Source organism: Acromyrmex echinatior, chromosome 8 (assembly GCF_024713525.1).
Source record: "Acromyrmex echinatior isolate Ae372 chromosome 8, ASM2471352v2, whole genome shotgun sequence".
NCBI classification, from domain to species: domain Eukaryota; kingdom Metazoa; phylum Arthropoda; class Insecta; order Hymenoptera; family Formicidae; genus Acromyrmex; species Acromyrmex echinatior.
In genome coordinates this window covers 8,592,620-8,612,804 of record NC_141859.1, presented here as the reverse complement: position 1 = coordinate 8,612,804, position 20,185 = coordinate 8,592,620, and the positions used below count along the sequence as shown (strand labels likewise).

General features: G+C 33.6%; 2 protein-coding genes across 6 annotated transcripts in view; one reads left to right on the top strand and one right to left on the bottom strand.

Moving 5' to 3' along the window:
- Ten-a (Teneurin-a transmembrane protein) overlaps positions 1 to 20,185 on the top strand; it is a 495,412-nt gene that overhangs the window by 3,388 nt on the left and 471,839 nt on the right. The window lies entirely within an intron of this gene.
- The window catches only part of LOC105142938 (potassium/sodium hyperpolarization-activated cyclic nucleotide-gated channel 2), a 280,821-nt gene that overhangs the window by 24,677 nt on the left and 235,959 nt on the right, over positions 1 to 20,185 (bottom strand). The window contains exon 6 of one of the 2 annotated variants that reach the window (XM_087409054.1): positions 443 to 14,672. The exons of the other annotated variant lie outside the window; for it this stretch is intronic. The gene's annotated coding sequence lies outside the window, so the exon portion shown is untranslated. The remainder of the gene's footprint in view (positions 1 to 442; positions 14,673 to 20,185) is intronic. 2 annotated transcript variants of the gene reach the window in all.

Here is a 20,185-nt window from a genome sequence, read left to right as displayed (position 1 = left end):
ACGATGCTGATAAATTTCTGTTCGGTTGTGGCATCAGGTTGGCTATTAGCATTCATGTCACATGCTTGTCATAAGCCGATGAACGGAGAGGTCTGATCCTCGTCGCTTCAGGGATCGCCAAGCCTGTCCTACATGCTGCGATCCGCTGCGAGCGCATTCGAAGATGCGCTCCTACGTGCATAGGCGTACTATCGTAATCGGAATACCAGATTGTTAAGTATCTCGGCTATCCCGGGTATGCGTAATGGTAGCGCTGTCATTTTGCGTAACTACGTAAGCGTTCGGCAGGTGCTCGCGTACCATGGGTGGCTGCCGCGTGTACGCGCCACCGAGCAGAATCCTATGCAAATATGCTGAAAGCATAGCCGAGACGCTCGCGGGGTTTTAACGTGCTACTTAGCTGTGCGTTACGTGCGCCGACAGATCGATTTGCTTAGCCTACCTTCTTGTCTCGTCACCGCGCGACCCTCATATTCCCGCCATCAGCAGCCGCGAAAGCTGGCCACGAAATGTCATTACGATAACGCGATCTATCGCGGCCGCAAGGATAGGTCGATGATAGACGACGATTGAAGCGGTTTAGACGATCGCCCAGCGTATTCGCGGTCTTGCCCGTTCGTTCGCCGAGCGCATTTTCCTCTCGTCGCGTCGACCCTGGAAAAAGGAAGACGGAAATTTTTATACGGTTATTTTGCCGCTGCTGGGTAATGCGATTCTGAGTCACGTGCACTGCGATAAGGGTGTCGTAAGCAGGGCGTGTAAACAGGGAAATTGGCAGATAGTAACGCCGCGGCCTAATCTTATTTTTAACTTGTTTTTGTAAACTGGGTCGATTATACTGTAATACGATTTATTTCCATAAGATAGTTAATCGCAAAAACGAGTACCAAACACTCGACCAATATATATTTAGCCGTTAATACGATGCGATCGGAATATATTGCAAAAAGTAGAGATTCTAAATATAATCATGCAGCTACTTTAATCATGCAGCACTAAATGTATAAATATCATACATGATTGATTTAATAACGCAATGATAACGCAATGAGACATATGTCGATAAAAATGATTGATTTTTAGTATTGGAATATTTTGAATACCTGTCGTCCATTAACTCGACCACTTTAATCGGAATGTTATATTGATCGCTTTAATAATAATGCATGCATTGTAATGTACAAATTATTATAATGCGATCACTGAATTGTGCGCATTGTTTCTTTGTGAATGATGCATCATTTCACTTCGCGTTTAGTATCACGCCTGACTATCTCCGCTATCCCAATCCCCATTAATTTTAATGGTGCCGTGCCGCAGACTTAACACTCATCCGCACAATAGACACCAGAAGCAATTACAGAACACATGAAAATACGTAATACGTATAACTGCTTTCACTACACGCATTGTCGACATTGTCACTCTGAGGAGCATCGCGCTGATTACATAAATTTCTAATGAAGTTTCCAAGCGCGAATTTTTCACGTAATAGAAAATCCCGTACATAAGTTACAAAAATTTTAATATTATATCGAAAACTCTTTCGTACGATTAATATTATATGGTTCAAAAGTACAAATATAAACGAAATCAATATTTCATGTTATTTTCCTGGCGACTCTTATCGCAAAATGCTGCAAAATATCGATCTGCGATATTAACAACATCTTCCTCGGCCACCGAGCTTTCCGACGCTTTCGGTCATTTCTACCTCTCCTTCCGCTTACCGTGGGCAGTATCCAATATCCATTAATTTTAATGATGAACGTGGTCAGTTTAACACGTACCGCAGTCATTGTAGCAAGCTTGTAGGCAATAAATCATATCCTCTTGTCACACACTGAAAAGTGCATGGTTCAGATAAGTACGTACGTACCTGCCTATTTGGTACACCCTGCCTATCTGGCTTATCCTCACCCTCCGGGTATATGTAGGTATATGTAGGTGTATTCTCGTATATGTGATATATGAATAGTTAAAGAACATGATATCATTCTTAAATGCGATTGGGATGGTTGAATTATTTGCTTTTATTCTATTAAAATGAATAATGACTCTTGTATATAATTTACTTTTTGCGTATTTATTTATTCCTTTACAAATTTAATATGTTTTTTCAGTATTCAAAGAATTTCTTTTGTAACGTTTTCAATTTTTTATATGATTTTTTAATAATAATATTATGTTATACTTCATATATAATCATTTAAAATATATATTTGTATTTTTTTAAAAAGATACACACACACACACACACAAATATTCTGTCATTTATATCTAAAATAAGCTTCTACATATTTATCGATTTAAAATTTATTTAAAATTATAAATACATATTGCGAAACGCCAATTTCTCTCAGAGTTACAATATTGTTCGCCTGCCAGTAAAGTCGAAAAATTATTACGCATTAGCGACACAACGAGAAATTATGTAGCCGTATCGTGGCCTACTGAAAACGAGAATGAAAGGGTACCACGTAACTGGAAATTATCATAAATTTTAGGACTACCACAGAAAAAAGGGAAAGATTGGTGGCCCTTCTGCAAGGGAAAAAAGGAGAGGTGTGCTAATATCACTAATAACCCAGCTTATCGATTAGGGTAACTGTGCTCGTACACAATAGCCGCATTTCCAGCAACGAGGAACATGCAATAAGACGGAACGTGCTGCGAAAAAATAATGTGTCTTTTAAATACTAAAATTACACTAATTGCCGACGACTAACTAAAATTACAAGTGTCATCTGACGTATACAAAAGGGATTCAGTTATCTCTTTTGGAGATATTCCTGACGTAGCAAAAGATATAGAATGAGAAAACTGGGATGAAGATTTTCTTTCAAAACAAGTACGATTGTTAATGAGACGATGAGTCTCGTTATCTTATTCGCTCACTCGTCGCTTACCACTGAATATAAACGCATGTCTTCCTTTCTAGCTTTCCTTAAAATTACATACCTCGCATACGGAAGTCATTATAATATAATCTTATTTTTACACCGATTAAAAACTTAATTACCGGTTATTGACATTAGTATTATATATCTATATTAGTATTCTATCTATGTAGATTTATATAAGATATGGATTATGGATATCTGAAGAGAGTTTTAATCAAATAATAACCAAAAAAAAAAATCTTTGCGCTAAATCTATTTTTTATGTATCTTTAATTGTATATTTAATTCTTAATATTATTACCTTATCAGACTTATAGAATCATTTTTATTTAATAAGTTCAGCAATCATTTTTAAATAATCTCTTTAAATAATCTCTAGTCGTATAGAAAAAGTGGTATCAAATTGGCTAAAACTGTGACTTTTGTAGTTTATAAAATGTTAATCTTTATAGATAAACATAAAAGATATAGATTATAAAGAGTTAATCTTTATAGATAAACATAAAAGATGGATAGATTTTGCATTTTGAAGTTATCTATTTTGGATGTAATTGTATTAAAAAGTATCTTTATCTACAATATATTTATACACTGAGAAAAAAAAGCTGTTGATTCAATAAAATTCTATATTACGGGCTGTCACTAACATAAGTGATTAATTCATGTATATTTTTATTGACATAAAGACCTTGATTATTGAAACAATAATTTATGCCTTTATATGTCAATAAAAATATACATGACTTTAATTGTATCAACAGCATTTTTTTCTCAATGTATAGTAAAATTAAACATACATAATATAATCATATATCAAAAATCGAAAAGTTTATATACTCAGAATATAAACATTTGAGATTTGTGTTGAAAATGATTCAAATTCTTGTTAAAATGTTGTGTAGAATTTTCAACATATTTGAATATTAATTTAAGATAATATAATTATGTTATTTGTAATATAATATGATTATATTAAATAGTTCGTAATAATAATTAAATTGATATTCAATATTTTTTAGTGTCAGAATAACACAATTTATGAGTAACTAAATGAATAACAAGAAAATAATGTGTTCTAAAACGTAAATTTTCAGATAAACGAATAAAATATGTATTAATTTAAGATATTATAAACATTAATTTTAATGAAAAAGTATGCTTCCATAGTTTGCTTACAAATTGTGTCAGTATTACTTTTTTTTTATATTAATTCTTTTACGTAATATTTGTGTTCTTTCTAACATATTCATTTAGTGTTAAAATAACACAAAAATTAAAATGAACTATTCAGAATACATGAAATGTGTTAAATTTAATACAAAATAATATAACAAAATTTCTTCTGTATGTCACAGTGTGTGTACACGAGAGGGGAGAGATATATATGCATCTCTGTCGATAGTTATTCCATTAGTCTGACATTATTACATGGACACGTATGATTAGGTATAGTTAAATAAATAAATCATACTGAAAAGTATAAATAAAAATACTTTTCGATTTAATAAATATATAATAAAAATAGCAACTTTCAAATAGCTACAGCAAAATCTGTTTCATTTTTATTGTTGTGTTTATGGAGACTTTTAATTAGCATCTAATAAACTATAAAATGTCACAATTTCAGCCACTTTGATTGAAATTACTTTGTCCATATAGTGAGAGGGGGGGGGGAGAGGGGGAAGAGTTTTTTTAAATCAGCTATGTAATTTAGATTTTCTTCAAATATATATGTATATAAATATACAATCTTAACCAAAAATATTACACACTTTATTAATCAAAAATATTACGCACATTATTTAACAGTTTAGTTTAAAAAATGATATGTAATTGCTGTGAATTATCCTGCGTTTCAAGAATTCTTTAAATTTATGTATAATGCCGTATAATAAATCATGAAACAATATAGGTAAAAGAATTCCAGATAAATAAAAAAATGACAAGTGCCTAATACTTTTTGCCAAGATTGTACATGAAGATTTTCGTATGACACTTCTCTTAATGCAAATATCATTTTTCGTGATGTAGCATTGTCGAGCTCACCTTTTGACCGTTAAATTATTATAGCTGTCATGCAAGAACGCAAACTGTTGAATGTAGGACACATTTCCGCCATCAAACTAAAATATCTCATCGTTAAGATTGTACGTACATAGTAAGCGTGTATGGATTAAAGCTGTCGCATACTGTCTCATGAGAGACGGCTATAGATATTCAGCACACTACAGCATTTTAAGCCGAGCACTGCTAACAAGTATTAAACATGTATGTACTAGAGCTCACACAAAACGAGTATTTATTTCCTCGCCAACCACGCTACTGTCGCTACTATAGCCGTAATAAAAGCGCACGTTAAAATCACTTGACTAGAACCAAAAATGTTTGCTCTCTCTGATACAGATATTCTCCGATATATCCTATAAAAAAAACTACTGTGATATTTCTGGTGGGCAACGACAGCACCGTTATTAGTATTGTATTTTATTTCTGATCTCAATACTGCATTGCAGACAAACGGAATCGAGTGTTACAGCTGCCATGAATATTTTCGCTTCGGCGCGAAAACGATGCTTGTTTCGTACCTTCAAGCACAGCCGCGCGCTCGTTGCAGTGCTTGGCGAAGGCGATGCTCCTATTTCCTTATATGTCTCACGGAGTCTTCGTGCGGTTGTATGACACGGCTGCGGCCATAACTCTCGGTATGTAGGCCAAACGGGGTGGAGGTTCTGACTTCGTGGAGGATAGATCACCATACAAACATTCACGCGATAAGCTGTGCTGCTTTGCATCCGCCGTAAAAGTTTTGGGCTCATTTTCCGCGACCTCGGTCCATTTTTTTCAACCTCTACCGCTTCGGCGATCCATTATTCGTCAAGCGTAATGGCGCTCCCACAGAGTGTGAAAATAACGCGCTATTATTCGCATTTGTAGCATTTGCAAATATCAAAAGTCTGTAGCAGCGAACTTTCTATTATCGCTGTTTTATACTGTGAAAAGTCTCTTTCTTTCTCACTTACGATGCAAACAAAAGCCTGATGCTATTATAGCACAGTCATCGATTTAAAATCCATATTCGTTATTCGTGCGAAGAAATATAAGAGCTAATTAAACGAGCGTGAAAGTGTCAATCACCACTGAAATTTGTGCACCAAAGCTATTGACATACATAGCAGTTTCAAGAGTTATTATTTGCCGTACAGAACAATCAAGGATAACGAGTGAAACTGTCACAATAATTATATTAGTACGTTCGCGTGTGTCATTAAAAGTGTGCGAGAACAGGAAAATGAGTTTGCGAAAATGTTTGCCGCTTGACTCTCTAGCAAATGCTGTTCGACAGGTAACGACATTAGTCCCTAACTGGTACGATGATTTTTCGTAACGCAACTGTTGCAATGGGAATCAATGCAATTCGCTTTTAACAGCATTTCAAAGCAGAAAACAATATTTTTAATTATGTGACAGTTGTTAACAAGTCGTTTATTTAATTAGTATTGCAATTATAAATCATATATATCAATATATATATATATATATATATATATACGTAAAACAAAAACCTTTATGTGTATTAATTGGACACAAAAGATTGATTGATGTATCGAATACAAATTAATTCAGTCTGTTGAATATATTAAATCTTAATGGTTTTTTTAAGCTTAATATATTTTCTATTTAAATCTAATTCAGAGTATTTTAAAAATACTATATAATAACAAATCAGCAAGAAGTGTCTGTCGCCAGCCAGAGCTTTCAAATAAATATTCACAGTTTTGAACGATTTCGAACTTGTTTTGGAAATGGGTATAACGAGTTGTGTACGTATTGACAACGGGCAATCATTCTTGGTAATTACCCGACCAACCATCGGTTTTACCGGAGATTAAATGTAAATGCGTCAGGCACATTTTGTGGAGTTGCCATGGAACCTGTAATATTCAATATTACTAAAAGCTCTTTAGCTTACTTTTTGTACTTCTACATTGCAAATCTAGCAATTTTTTTTCTATCAGAGCCGAAATAGACCATTTTAATTCTCGCTATATTCAGTAGAGTAATGTTAATTAAATCTTTTCCTTTTTAACCGCTTTTGTGCCTCTTGAATAATAATAAAAAAAAAATAAACTCATTATTTTTAGTGAAAAGGTATATTTTTGCTAACTCTCCGTAATATCGAATTATAAATTAACGAGTTATAAATTTTTATTAGTAGGAAATTTCGATATTTCAAATAGTGGTATAGCAAATTCACATAGTCAACGTGACACCATTTGCAAACGTTTATGTAATGGAACAGTACCTACTCATAGCGAAATCTACCACACTGTCTGAATTGTCTATTTAGTCACAATACGGAAGATATTCTCAACATTCCGGAATTAACCGTCGCTGCCTCGAGCACAAAGTCATTTGACGTCTATCATTATTCACATTCCATTACCGCTTGTTTCACGATGTATGATAATGTGAATTAAACGAGAGACGTTATTATATAGTAGTAGTTATTGACAGTTTCATTTTTCTAGAGATTTACGTCTATCTTTCCATTGTGACATAAAATTCTTCGCGTAGAAGCCGCCGATGGAGATGAACCGAAGGCATCATTTTACACAGATCGGATTCAGTGTCATTGGTGCAGCCATAATGCGAATAACGGAAGATCGAGCGGCGACGCGAAATCGCGCAAACAGGAATCACATTAACGTTGCCACGATGGAACGTCTGACAGGCCGGACTTTGCGAAGGCTTACTCTTGTTATTCGAGTCACACACGGCAAGATAACGCTTTTCCCCTTTCGAAAACGAGCGACGTGCACCCTTCCCCTCCTCTTCGCTTGGCATCCTGTCCACCGGGACCTCGTAAACCCGCTGCCGTAACAATTCCTACCCACTTTCGTACTCTCTTCCTGTCTCTTCTCTTTCTTCTTCAGTTTCCTTTCCGTTGCATTCTGCGGCACCCGCGAATTCTGTCCTTGTCCAAAGTTCGCGTGAAAAGCGTGTCCTCTTGCGACCCGAAAAATTTTTACCTTCCGCGTCCATTTGTGAAGTTTCTCCTGCGTCAACATCTCGCGTAAATTTCATACGGCATATTTTCTCACGTAAAAGACCGATGAGATTGCGTGTGCATTTTTGCAAATTTCTGTGAGCGATATAAGAAGAGTGATATGTAAAAATCCACGCACGTAGGACTACTCTCCCTCGAGATGAGAGTACGTAAGAGCGATGGGAAACTGCGTTGGCGAAAGTTTCGCGTATATGACCTGTCCGTCTGGACAGGGACGATCTTTGAAGTTGCGGGCAACGTCCGTCTGAAAAATCTCCTGGCACGAAGAAAGCTGACTGCGAAGGTTCCGTCCGACGTGCTCGTTTACGATGCAACGACGCGACGTTCCGTTGACCTGAGAACGGCGTGGGTGAAATTCCACTATGCGAGATATATCTGTTAGCGCGGTTATCCCGCGGATATTTCGTTCCAGTATCTCTCACGTGGTTAAGATTATTGGCTGTTCCACCGCGTTACCTCGCGGAAAAGCGTATAGCGTTTAACGGGAGCAGCTTCTCGCAATCGTGTTTGCCAGCGTGTAAACGCGATCAAGTCAAATTAATTGATACGTAGCTTGCCTAGCTTCTGAGTTTCGGTCGTAAACGCTGCGCGTGAAGGAAAGTTTAGAAAGAAAGTTACGATCGTTTAGTTGTTGCAGGAAGATATATTTGTCCGTTTCCGGACGAGTAGTTTGGAAAGTTATGACGCATAGGAACGAAGTAAGGCTGAAATTAAGAATGAATGAATCTTGTTTTTGACTCTAACTGTATGATAATTCACGTTCGGGTCACACTTCTACTGATAACGTGCAAATATTTGTCATGTAGTAACTTACGCTGTTAAAACAACATTTGGAAAATGGTAATTAAATTAGACAATTTGTGCTTTATATGTATGAAGCGTTCTTTATAGCAGTTGTTATTAAATCAACTTTATACAGAGAGAGAACGGTTTTACTAAAATATTTAAAAATTTAGCTAGATACAGATCTGAAAATAATTTTATTAGACTTAATTTTATTACAATATTTACAGTAACTCGTATTAATATTCAAATATCACGTGATATTTCAGAAATTATGTTATTTTCTAAATATAATTTTTGGAGTACGGAATCAATGACTTTTTTAAAAATTGAAATATACATATTATGATTTTAGAATCTTCATGTATATTCTTCGTCCCATTTGAATAATTTTATGAACGTTGTAACCAGCCACTTTCTTTTAATGCTCGAATAGTATCAGGATGCACCTTCTTGCTAGTCTCTTCGTACAATTTTAAAGTTAATTTTAAAACACTTAATCTAGGATTTATTTATATTTTTTTAATAATTTTATATTTATCTTGCAAGTCTGATAATCTTGAACGTCCTTTCTGGCATTCAATGTATTGATTCAATACGATTTTCACGATATCTTTTTACCATACCGACTTTTACTTAAGGGTGACCAGCTGTAAAAATAATTTTTAAGCGTGGATTGCCGAAGAAATAAAAAAGCTGCAATTTGATGCCTTGCAAAACTTGTGTTTTGATACCTTATTTAAGTACACATTAAAGGTAAGATAAAATATGTAAAATGAAAGGAAAAATAATAATTTTAACATCATCAAAAAAATTTTTTAAATGAAATTATGAAAGATCAATTTTTTTCGTATCAATTTGGATCGTATGAAACAAAAACAAAAAAAATATTACTGAAGTGTATTGTATTCCTTAAGCATTGACCGAACTTATTCTCAAAATTTATTAAAATTTGACTGAAAAAAAATTTTTTTTAACTTTTGGTTTGACTTTTGGCACAAATATTATTAATTATTATAATTTATTAGTATCTTGTAAAAAAATAATAATGATATTGTAAAAATTCTCGGTCAATGCTCAGAGAATACTATAAAGATAATAAAAAATCAAAATTCAAATCAATCCGATGAGTACATTTTGAGAAACTTTCGACACCGTTTTGAAAAACAAGGTTTCAAGGAAAATGTATTTGAAGTTCTACAACATAATCTTTATATCATATAGCAAATTTTGTAGGCTTTGTAACTCGAATTTATACTTAAGACTTTTTATTCCATATTCTACAGGTTTCAAAATACTTTTTAAAGCAAAAAAAATTTTTTCGATTCTTTTTAAATTTTACTAGTCTAACCCCTTAAAGTTATTAATTTATCGATTTCTCGATAGTTTACTTTTTCATAATGATAAATATCAAGCTGACGTTTATCAAATAAACTATTTTTATTTTTGCGTTGCATTTTCACTATTAATTCGTGTGATTTAGGAAAATTAGATTAGCTTAATCTACCGTGAGATAAGTCACGCATTTTGATTTCACAGTAAGCAAGTAAAAGAATTAATCTGATTTTCCAGAATTACTAAATCATAAAATATATTGAGTGCCCAATAATATTTTTGTGATTCTGAAATTACATTAAACTTACATTAACTTATTTACATTAATATTTTTTACATTGAAAACTATATCAATTAAATAGATAAAATTAACATTTCTGATCAACTATAACAAATCGCACTAAAAAAAATCATAAATTCCTCAATTCAATTTAAAACTATATTAAAAAAATAATTTCTCAAGTATTGTGATGTCCGAATATTAATGCAAATTGCTGTATGTAGAATGCTTAAACATTGATGACAAATCGGTAGGTATCTACATAGCCAAATTATTTGTAGATACTTTAGCAAAACTATACTTTCTATGTATATAAACAGTAACAAATTCAGAGACTACTGCTGCTATATATTTAAGTATACGATGACTCCTCTCTTCGGTGTTAATTTGACAAATAAATAACAACGTTTGCACTCATGTGGGATAGATTAACAATTTTTGAATAATACTGACAACGAGTATGCGAATGTAACGTTCCAATAATTACAGAAATGTGTGTAGATGCGTATTTCAACTACAAACAAATGTCAAAACGCACCCGCGTTGGGCGCGCGCCAAAGCGATAGAGGCAAAAGATATATGTATGGTAACGCTATGCGTTACCCCTAACGCTGGGTCCATTTTCCATTATATTCCGATGAAATATAAACCGTGCCGTAAATAACAATCCTTTATATTGAACCATGCACGGCGCATGCATTACGCCCTGCGACGTTTATGCCAGCGTGATCGGGAGATACGCGTGAACCGATTCGCGGGATGCATTAGGTCATAGCTATTCCGCCGAAAATTTTCCGCGTCTCGTGCCGTTAGCATTAGAATATATGTCCCATAGATCAATCGATTACAACTGTTTCTCTCGTGATCGAACCCGCCAATGAGCGCACCAAGCCGGTGTGCAAATAGAGTCGAATTTACGAGTAATTGTAGCGATTGCGGATTACCAAGGCGTGATCTCTTTATGGTAACAATCGTTTATATTCCATCGTCAAACACAGTCGAATGGTATCGATACCGCAGTGTTAACGATTGTTAGCGATTGTATTAAAGAGCCATGTATGCAAATATCCTCGATTATTTATTAAACTAACCATCGACGCATGATATTCGGAATTGACTCTCTGCAAGTACATTGAACTGGTATCCCTAATGTTCGGATTAAGCAAAGCTTGTGCCTGTAAATTGAGTTGCGACCATATCTAGTTAAATGTTAGGTTCCCATCGCTGACATTACCGTCGTATCGTGTCCCCATGGATGCCTTCGAATAAACGAAGTTTCAAGTTGTGGCGCGCGTATCATCCTTACTGTAAGTTGCTATCACATAATATTCTATTATATGCCGACATACAAACGTATTTGCATTATGTGTCCTTGAAAATACCCTGATCCTCATTATCAAATATTCAACAAAGCGTTCAGTGATCACAAATTTCTTGAAAAAAAAAATGATTCCTTAACTTACTGAATATAATCAATGGATAACAGATATTTACAAAATTGATAAATTATAAATATTATAATATAATATATATTTTATATAGTTCTCATCAATAATGTAATATAATGTATTTAATATTTCAAGTGTTTTTCTTTTTTACATTACGAATAATAAGAATTTAAAGTTATATATGTTTACAATGAATTATTAATTTATATATATATTTACAATAAAATTACGTAAATAATTCCATTGAATAGTTATTAAAATATTGATGCACATTTTCACGATATTAAACATTATAGATTTTAAACATGTCGATTTATCGGTCACTGGCTATGAAAGCATATTGCTATTCAGGAGTGAAAAAATATATGTGAGGTAACGATGGGAAAGCCGATTTACATAATTACAAAACGGCGGCTGGTTGAGACGCCCTATCGATCGATTTCTGATAGAACTTTTCACAGGCAGCCGGTCGTAAGAAAAAACAACTTACTTTGTTGACGGAATAAAATCTAGCTAGCTATACTGAACGTTTGTTTTCACTCTTCCCGTAATCTCAATTCCTATCGATTGCAAAATAAAGAACATGACTGCTGTTTGTCTATCATATCGAATGAAAAACTACATTTATCCGAGATAAATTTTCACGATGATGGTATTAATTTAGACGCGTCCTTATAATATGAATAATAATTTTTGACGCTTGGAGTGTCAAATTTGCTTGTCTACATTGTGTAATTTGTGATTATAAATAAACATCAGCTTTAATCAATCATGCCAATAAAGTATATCAAATGAATATGCTAAATATATAAGCTGTAATAGTCACTTAGATTATTTCATAGTGCAAGGAGTTCAAGAGAGCGCATTAGTTAAAACAGCACTTGACTGCCTGGCGATGATGGCAGTATATCGTGCGCCAACTTTTTCGGATATATGAGAGTTTTTCTCTGTTTAATGGGAGAAAATAAATATGCATGAAGAAGTTTTTTTTCTCATTTTTTCATTTTGAGTTTTTTCGTAGTGAATATCATCGTACATTTCTACAAAGCATCTGAGAAAATACAGAAATCGGGACTGAAATCTATTTCTGTACATGACAATTTTTTATCTTATCTAATCATCTAATTAAGCAAAAATTAATTAAAATTAACAGCCAGAGGAATGAACAAATAAAGTATTAATATAATAAATATACTTTATTCATACAAATTTAAATTAAAAGAACATTTATTAATTATACATATATGTATATAATATTTAATAATTATGTATGTGCGTATATATAGGTAAATTAATCAATAACCAATAATATCTATTTTACAATTTACAATATTAAAAAAATACTAGTGATCACATACACACACACACATATTTTGTTTATTAAAAATAATTATTAAAATTATTAAAAATTTTCCATAATTAATAACAAATATCAAATTTTTTTTCTATAAGATTCAAAATTTTAAGATATCTTTTATTGTTGCGCACATGACTTTAAAACGTTATAATCTTTAGATCTTGAGATAAATATATAACAAAATGATAAAGAATTTTCAATTAACGATAACTAGATTTTAAGATATATCGATTGAAATGTCTGTCAAGACGAAGATCTTTACACGAAATTAATTTTATTTTTGTAATTAATCACTGATATTTTATTAAAACATACACACACACACACACACATGCGCGCGCGCGCACACATAGTAGATCGAGATGAGCAATTTCGCACGCGTTGGAAGAGCTAAAGCCTTGGCTTTCAAATGAAAATTATCTTACTGATGATTTTTTACGAACATATTGATAATTATATCTTTTCATAAATTCGATCGAATGAAAGAAAGAATCGATTAGTGCGCGCATGCGTTTCTCGACGAATCATATTTTAAACACATTTATTATACGTTTTTTTACAGTTATTTTTTTTCTGCACATCTGTCGAATTATGTACAAAAAAATACATGCGGTTTTTCTTCATGAATGGCGTACGCGCGTGTCGAATTTTTAAAATGCTATAACTTCACGAAAAATGAACGCAGCGACATGCAATAAAAACTGGTTTTCTGCATTTCACGTTCTACAAATACATCTGTTGAATACAAGTGTTCGTATTATGACACTTGTATAGCGAAAACAGCGAAAGAATAAAATATAAAGAAGCAGGATTAACAAACTTATCAAAATGCTTAAATTAACAAATATATAAAAAAATGTAAAAAACAAAATCAATTATATTTTTTTTTCATTATAAATAGTAGATATTGTTATTTAAATTATATTAGTTATATTTGGAAATATAAGTAATATTTAATAAAAATATCGGGTAATTAAGAAAAATGTGGCAGTAAAATTAAAGAATATAAAATAAAAATTGGAGAAATGACTACAAAATTTAATATCTATAACAAATATATTTACAGATTGCCGTAACCAACAATTTTTAAATTGAAAACGTAATAGCAAAATATCTATTTTATACTGAAGAATCGCATGCTTGTTGCAGCTTCGTTGAAGCTTAGTGGAAGCTGGTGAGAATCTTTTATGTCCGAACTTGGGTGCATTGCCATGCCACCTTAAAGTCCACGAACGAACGTTCTCTCCTCAGAGAAATGTCACTGAAGCACATCGAATGCACGTGTACTCTCCGTATTTGCGTTGGCATTTAAGTAAAACCCGTGAGAGCGTACAATATCGGTACCCGGTGCGGCTGTCGGGCGATGATATTCGTGCGTGGTGTCCGAAGTTTCCATATAGTATACAGGACCAATCTTTGCTTTTCCCTCAGCTGGTCGGGGACCTTCATGGCGTATAGGTACCGGCGCGGGATTTGACTTCGTCTGACTTGACTTTCCCTGCGACAGAAGGATTATATCTTCTCGGTTGGTTGCGCGAATTCCCTCTTTCGTAACAGCTTGAGGGTCGTCTGGGTGCGCGATGAAACTTTCGGTTTAATGTCAGGTCTGCTGCTCTAGATATTATGAATGTTGATATGATTATCGTGAACTTGTGAAATTTATGATTCATTGAGTTCTGCGCGATTTCGTATTATGACAGCCCACTGGAGAATAGTTGAAGCGAGCGTTAAGAATAGGCTGTAAAAAAATCGAATAAAAATAAGAGAATATCATCATAACGATCATAATCTAATTGCTGACGAAACATTTGCGTATAAGAATAATAATAATTAATAAGATATAATTTTTACTTATATATACGAATACGAAAAATTGTGTTAGATATATATATATATATATATATATATATATATATATATATATATATATCAGAAATATAATTTGTTTATATGTATAAATGAAATCGATATACTATTGATTAGATTAGCAGAAACCAGTTATACCATTAGGATAAATTAAATTACATTTTTGTTTCTTTGTTTCAACGAAGAAAACACGATGCGAATTCTAAATATAGCGAATATCAGTAAAGTAAAAATTAATTATGATAGTAGGACATATATATTTATTATTTCTGTAATATAGTTAATATACGGCATTTGCACATTGTGTATATCCAATAAAATTTCCGATAAATGTTGCCTCATATAATAATACATTTCAATTAAAAACAAAGAAAAATATGTATAGAGGCAATTTGGCAAATGTGTTTTCTATTGTGCCTTTGTAGCGTTCTTGCTTTATTGGCACGAACATGAATGCCCATGACGCTGGAGATTTGATTTACATTTTAATGCAACGTGCGGATAAGTCGCTTTCAATTAGTGGCACATTATAATCAATGCAAATCTCACAGTTTTAATTAATATCATTCTCACCGTATAAGCGCATTTTAATTTATTATATGAAGCCAGCTTATATGTAAATTTTGTTTTCCGTACGAAAAGCGCGTACAAAAGTGCGATTTGTGTAGTCAACGTAGTCTATATAGAGACACGTTCGAAATGTTATCAAGAATCTCGTTTGTATAAAAGTATACCGAATGATGATGGATTGTTATTTCGTTCAGAAAATCAAAGCTATAACAATTGTTGCATCTTTTTATATTAAATATACATAAAAAATTATATAATAAAAAATAAAATCTAATTTATGTAAATCAATATGCGAACCTTCCATTTTATAATAAAAATACAATTACAATTAAAATACATTTATTTAGCGTTTCTTTAAGGAAATCAATTCTATATTTTTTAACGTGAATTCGCGAATTGTTTGACAGATTATATTCAAGTGATTGTTGATTATGTAAAATTCACTGATTAATTTAATCAATGCAAGATTAAGACACACGTATGTTTCAAAAACAATTATAATATTTAAATTTGATATTGTTGTAATTTTCATTTTTAATTCTTTATCGAAGCTATAATATATGTCGTTAGAGACAGAAAAGAGATACCACTAAACCCCATAAAGGAAAAAACCTTTTTATCGTTTCTCGCGCGGCTCGACGGAATGGTAAAATCTTTACGAGCAAATGAATTCACGGATCGATGAACTGACGTCGATAACGCGAAATCAAAGCGAATATCCGCACTCGAAGGCACAAATATCCCATATTTGATCGTATGAATTCGCCGCTCTGCAACCTAGAGTAATACGCGGAGCGCAAATAAAGAGTATACGCGCGAGTATCCTCCCTCTTTTACATTTAATCTCGGGGTGACGCGCGCGTGAGAAAAGCAGAAAGAGTCCTCTATTGGAAATAAGATAAGATGAAATGAATGACGATTGAATGCTGGATATTTGAGGGTATATATATTGGCTTGATGGTACCTATCATATGGTAATTTTCTTTAATGGAAGCTCTATCTCCGTGTTCAATGATTTCTTCTATTTATACGCCACGACGATATTGATCCATACATAATTTTATCGCAGTGAATCACGTTACGTTTGATTCGATGCTTTGTTTATTTGATTTGATTTATTTGAAAAGACGTGGGTATAAATTATTATTTCGTCTTGCTGCTTGTATAATTATGTGACGGGAAAACGATTCATGTATAAGTCGCATGTCCGTCGATTATCTTAATTTATGTACGATTACACTTCAATCATGGCATATAGCGTACAACAATTCGCAGTGTATCCATTCATTCGATATCTACGCCATTCGTGGGATCCTTTGTCCGTTATCGAGTGCTTTCGCAAAACGATGTCCTTTGTTCGATGTTGGAAGCATTCACAAACGAATTGACGGAGAACTGCCGGCAGGTCTATCTATAGGAATATATGCGTGTATTATTATTCTCTAATAGAATGATTGGATTGCTACCGGCGTACTGATTCCGACAACTATATATATTATGAACATTAAAAAGAAACGAGACTAATTTGAGCACTAATTTGACAAACTCAATTTTAAGCTGAATTTTTTGAAATCTTGAATAATAAAGCATTCTATGAATGTCTCGATTTAAAAATTATTCTTATCTTTTTTTAGAAATAATTAAATTTTTTGAAAATAATGAACACCCGTAACAACCCGCAATATTCCATCTATTTAATAGCAATAATAATCAGTTGCAACTCAAGCTTGGATATTGTCTTCTGCACGCGTCTAGAACTACGCTAGCGCTATTAGATTTCTCATGAAAGCTCGAAGCAGAGTTCCATGAGCCGTTAAAAAGTTTCCTCGGCAATATGGATGAGCATAACTTGAGAGGATTGTGCAGGCATCGAGACTCGTGCCGAATAAGGTGCAAACTATTTTGTTAGTAGCGCCATTTAACTTGAAATGCGTTGGTATTCACATAAGGGTATGGTTGAATCATCGAATGATAGCTCGATCTTGCACAAACTTTCATAACTTCCCGGATTATATGGCAGCATACCGAATACGTTGCATATAGCACTTTGAAAGTAAGTTTTCAAATCTTATACGGATCGCCATGCACGCAACGTCTCCAGCAATTATCCTCTGCACGATGGTCACAAGCAATTTACCATTAGCATGTACATTCCGTGTCTTATAGTTCTAGAAATATACAGGATGTATATTCGAATTATTTTCACGAAATTTTGTAATTTTATCAAAATAACTCGAATGATTTTCGAAATTTTTGGGAAAAACCAAAATTTTTCCTCCAATTTTGGCATTCTGTATCTTTGAAACTGAGGCGTTTCATATGAAGTCATCTTAAATTTTTATGAAGAATCACTTAAAAATTTTTTAGTGTATTTAATATACACCCTGTATATATTTGCGTTCTTTCTAAGGTAATTATACTACAAACATATTTGAAGAATAAACTGTTTTTTTTTTCAATCACAATTTGGCAAATTCGAGTTAAACATATCTATACATTTTAGCTTATAATTGCAAAAGATTAAAGAAATAAATTATTTATCTGACATAAAAGCAATAAGTACACATAACAAGCGTGACGACGGCAAATTTTGTAATTAATTTCAGTTCCTGTTATTATGACAATATATGCTGCAAACGCCTGTGGTATAGTTGGAAAAACTGATAATCAATACAGAATTTCACACGTGTTTTCTCCCGATTGTATTAAGCGTTAAAATTTTAATTACATTCCCAGCGCAGAAACTTATCGATATAGCGCCATACAAACTGAGTTCATCTTCTCGCTTTGCCGTTTGTCGCAAATCTCGAGAAGCACCGCGTCGTAGTAGTTGCACGTAAATGGGGGTGACGCGGAAATACATACGCAGCCGTATCTACGTGTCGTCGGAAAAGTGCTTTCAAATTTGCGATTTGCATGAGGCGTCCCGACGCGCTCGCGTCGATTCTTTGGTTGAAATGGAACGGACGGACGCTGGATGTGTGGGAGGACATTTCCAATACGCATATTTACAGGAGAACTCGGAACGTGTTATATTTTCAGAGGAAGAGAGAGAGAGAGAGAGAGAGAAGAGAGGGAGGGGAGGGAGGGAGAGAGAGAGAGAGAGAGAGAGAGAGTGTGTGAACGTCGTACAAATGGGACGACGGGGCGTTGCAAATTTTATCGAGTGTGAATTCGCACGACCCACACTCTTTCCGGTCATTAATCTTGTCGCGCGTGGCACGATGAATTCGCGAGAAGACGTATGCCTCGATGTCGTCGTGTCATCGTTGTACCGAAGTTCATATCTGCTACACGTCTCACTTCGCTACCAGCGTCTCACACGATACCAGCATGAACATATTAACTGTAATGAACTATAGCGGTTTGACGAAGAGATTTCTGCTTCTCTCTTGTTTCAAAGAGAAGTGTAATAGTACACGTAACGAGCATTAATACCGTACAGGTACTATTGTGGATAGCGATCATGTAGCTTTTTCTTTAGAATGTGAAAAGTGAATTTTCATGTATGATGTATGCACATGTACACGTATACACATATGCGTATAAAAAAATTTTCACTTTTCACATTTCCGTAGGGAAAGAGTTACACGATCGCTACCCTGGATTGAACTTTCGTACAAGAGAAATTCAGTTTTGTTTCGAATAAAAATAATTTTTATGTTATTACCTTAATCCTCTCTATTATTGAGAAATCGTATATAACAAATTCTATTGTAGAAATAAACGATATAATCCGTTGTAGAAATAAATAATGTAGGTACGTGCGGATTGTAGCGTGCTTTCCTGCGAAAATTGTACGTAACAAATCGCCGAAATATAACGCAGTCTTGCACCAATTTCCGCGTTGTGCAGCCTCTGAAGCATGCGCGATGCAGCGTGACCTCTGCTAATGGACTGTTAACTTGGGATGTCGCGAGATTCCATTTAAAATGAGTATAAGGCGATTAACGCTCACGTCAAGATTACTACATATTGAAATAATGCGTATAAATGTATACATATGTATACATCATACTCCTTTATTTCACAATATTACTGGTTATGCCAAGTCTATGTTTATAAATGTATAAAATATCGTATTCAAGTCCTGCAACATGTGAGTATTACAAGTTACACAAGTTAACCGATTTATGTGAATTATAGAATTAACTTTTAAATCTTCGTTCTGCTTTCCATTGGAATTTATTTTTTTACTTAAGCGTATAACGTGGTTGAAGTTATAAGTAATAAAAAGAGAGAGAGTACAGAATTCAATATATACAACCAGATTAAAAGATTGAAAGAGATATAAATATATGACGTAAAAAGTTGTCGAGTCTACGAATGTTTGCTGTTCTTCCGTAAGTTTCGCAGCACTGCAACCTTCATAAGTTAAACGAGATGTATCGAGTGCCTCCAAGTTGCCTTCGTTAGCTGAAAAATTGTGTGCGAGACTCTGGCAAAAATGAATATTATTAATTGTGTAGAACTCGGAGCATTAGTTTATTGAGTTGTATTTTATTTATTCATTTAATGTTCGTGGAATATAACGTTCATCTGCCGACATTATGTCACCATTATCTTGCGCAATTT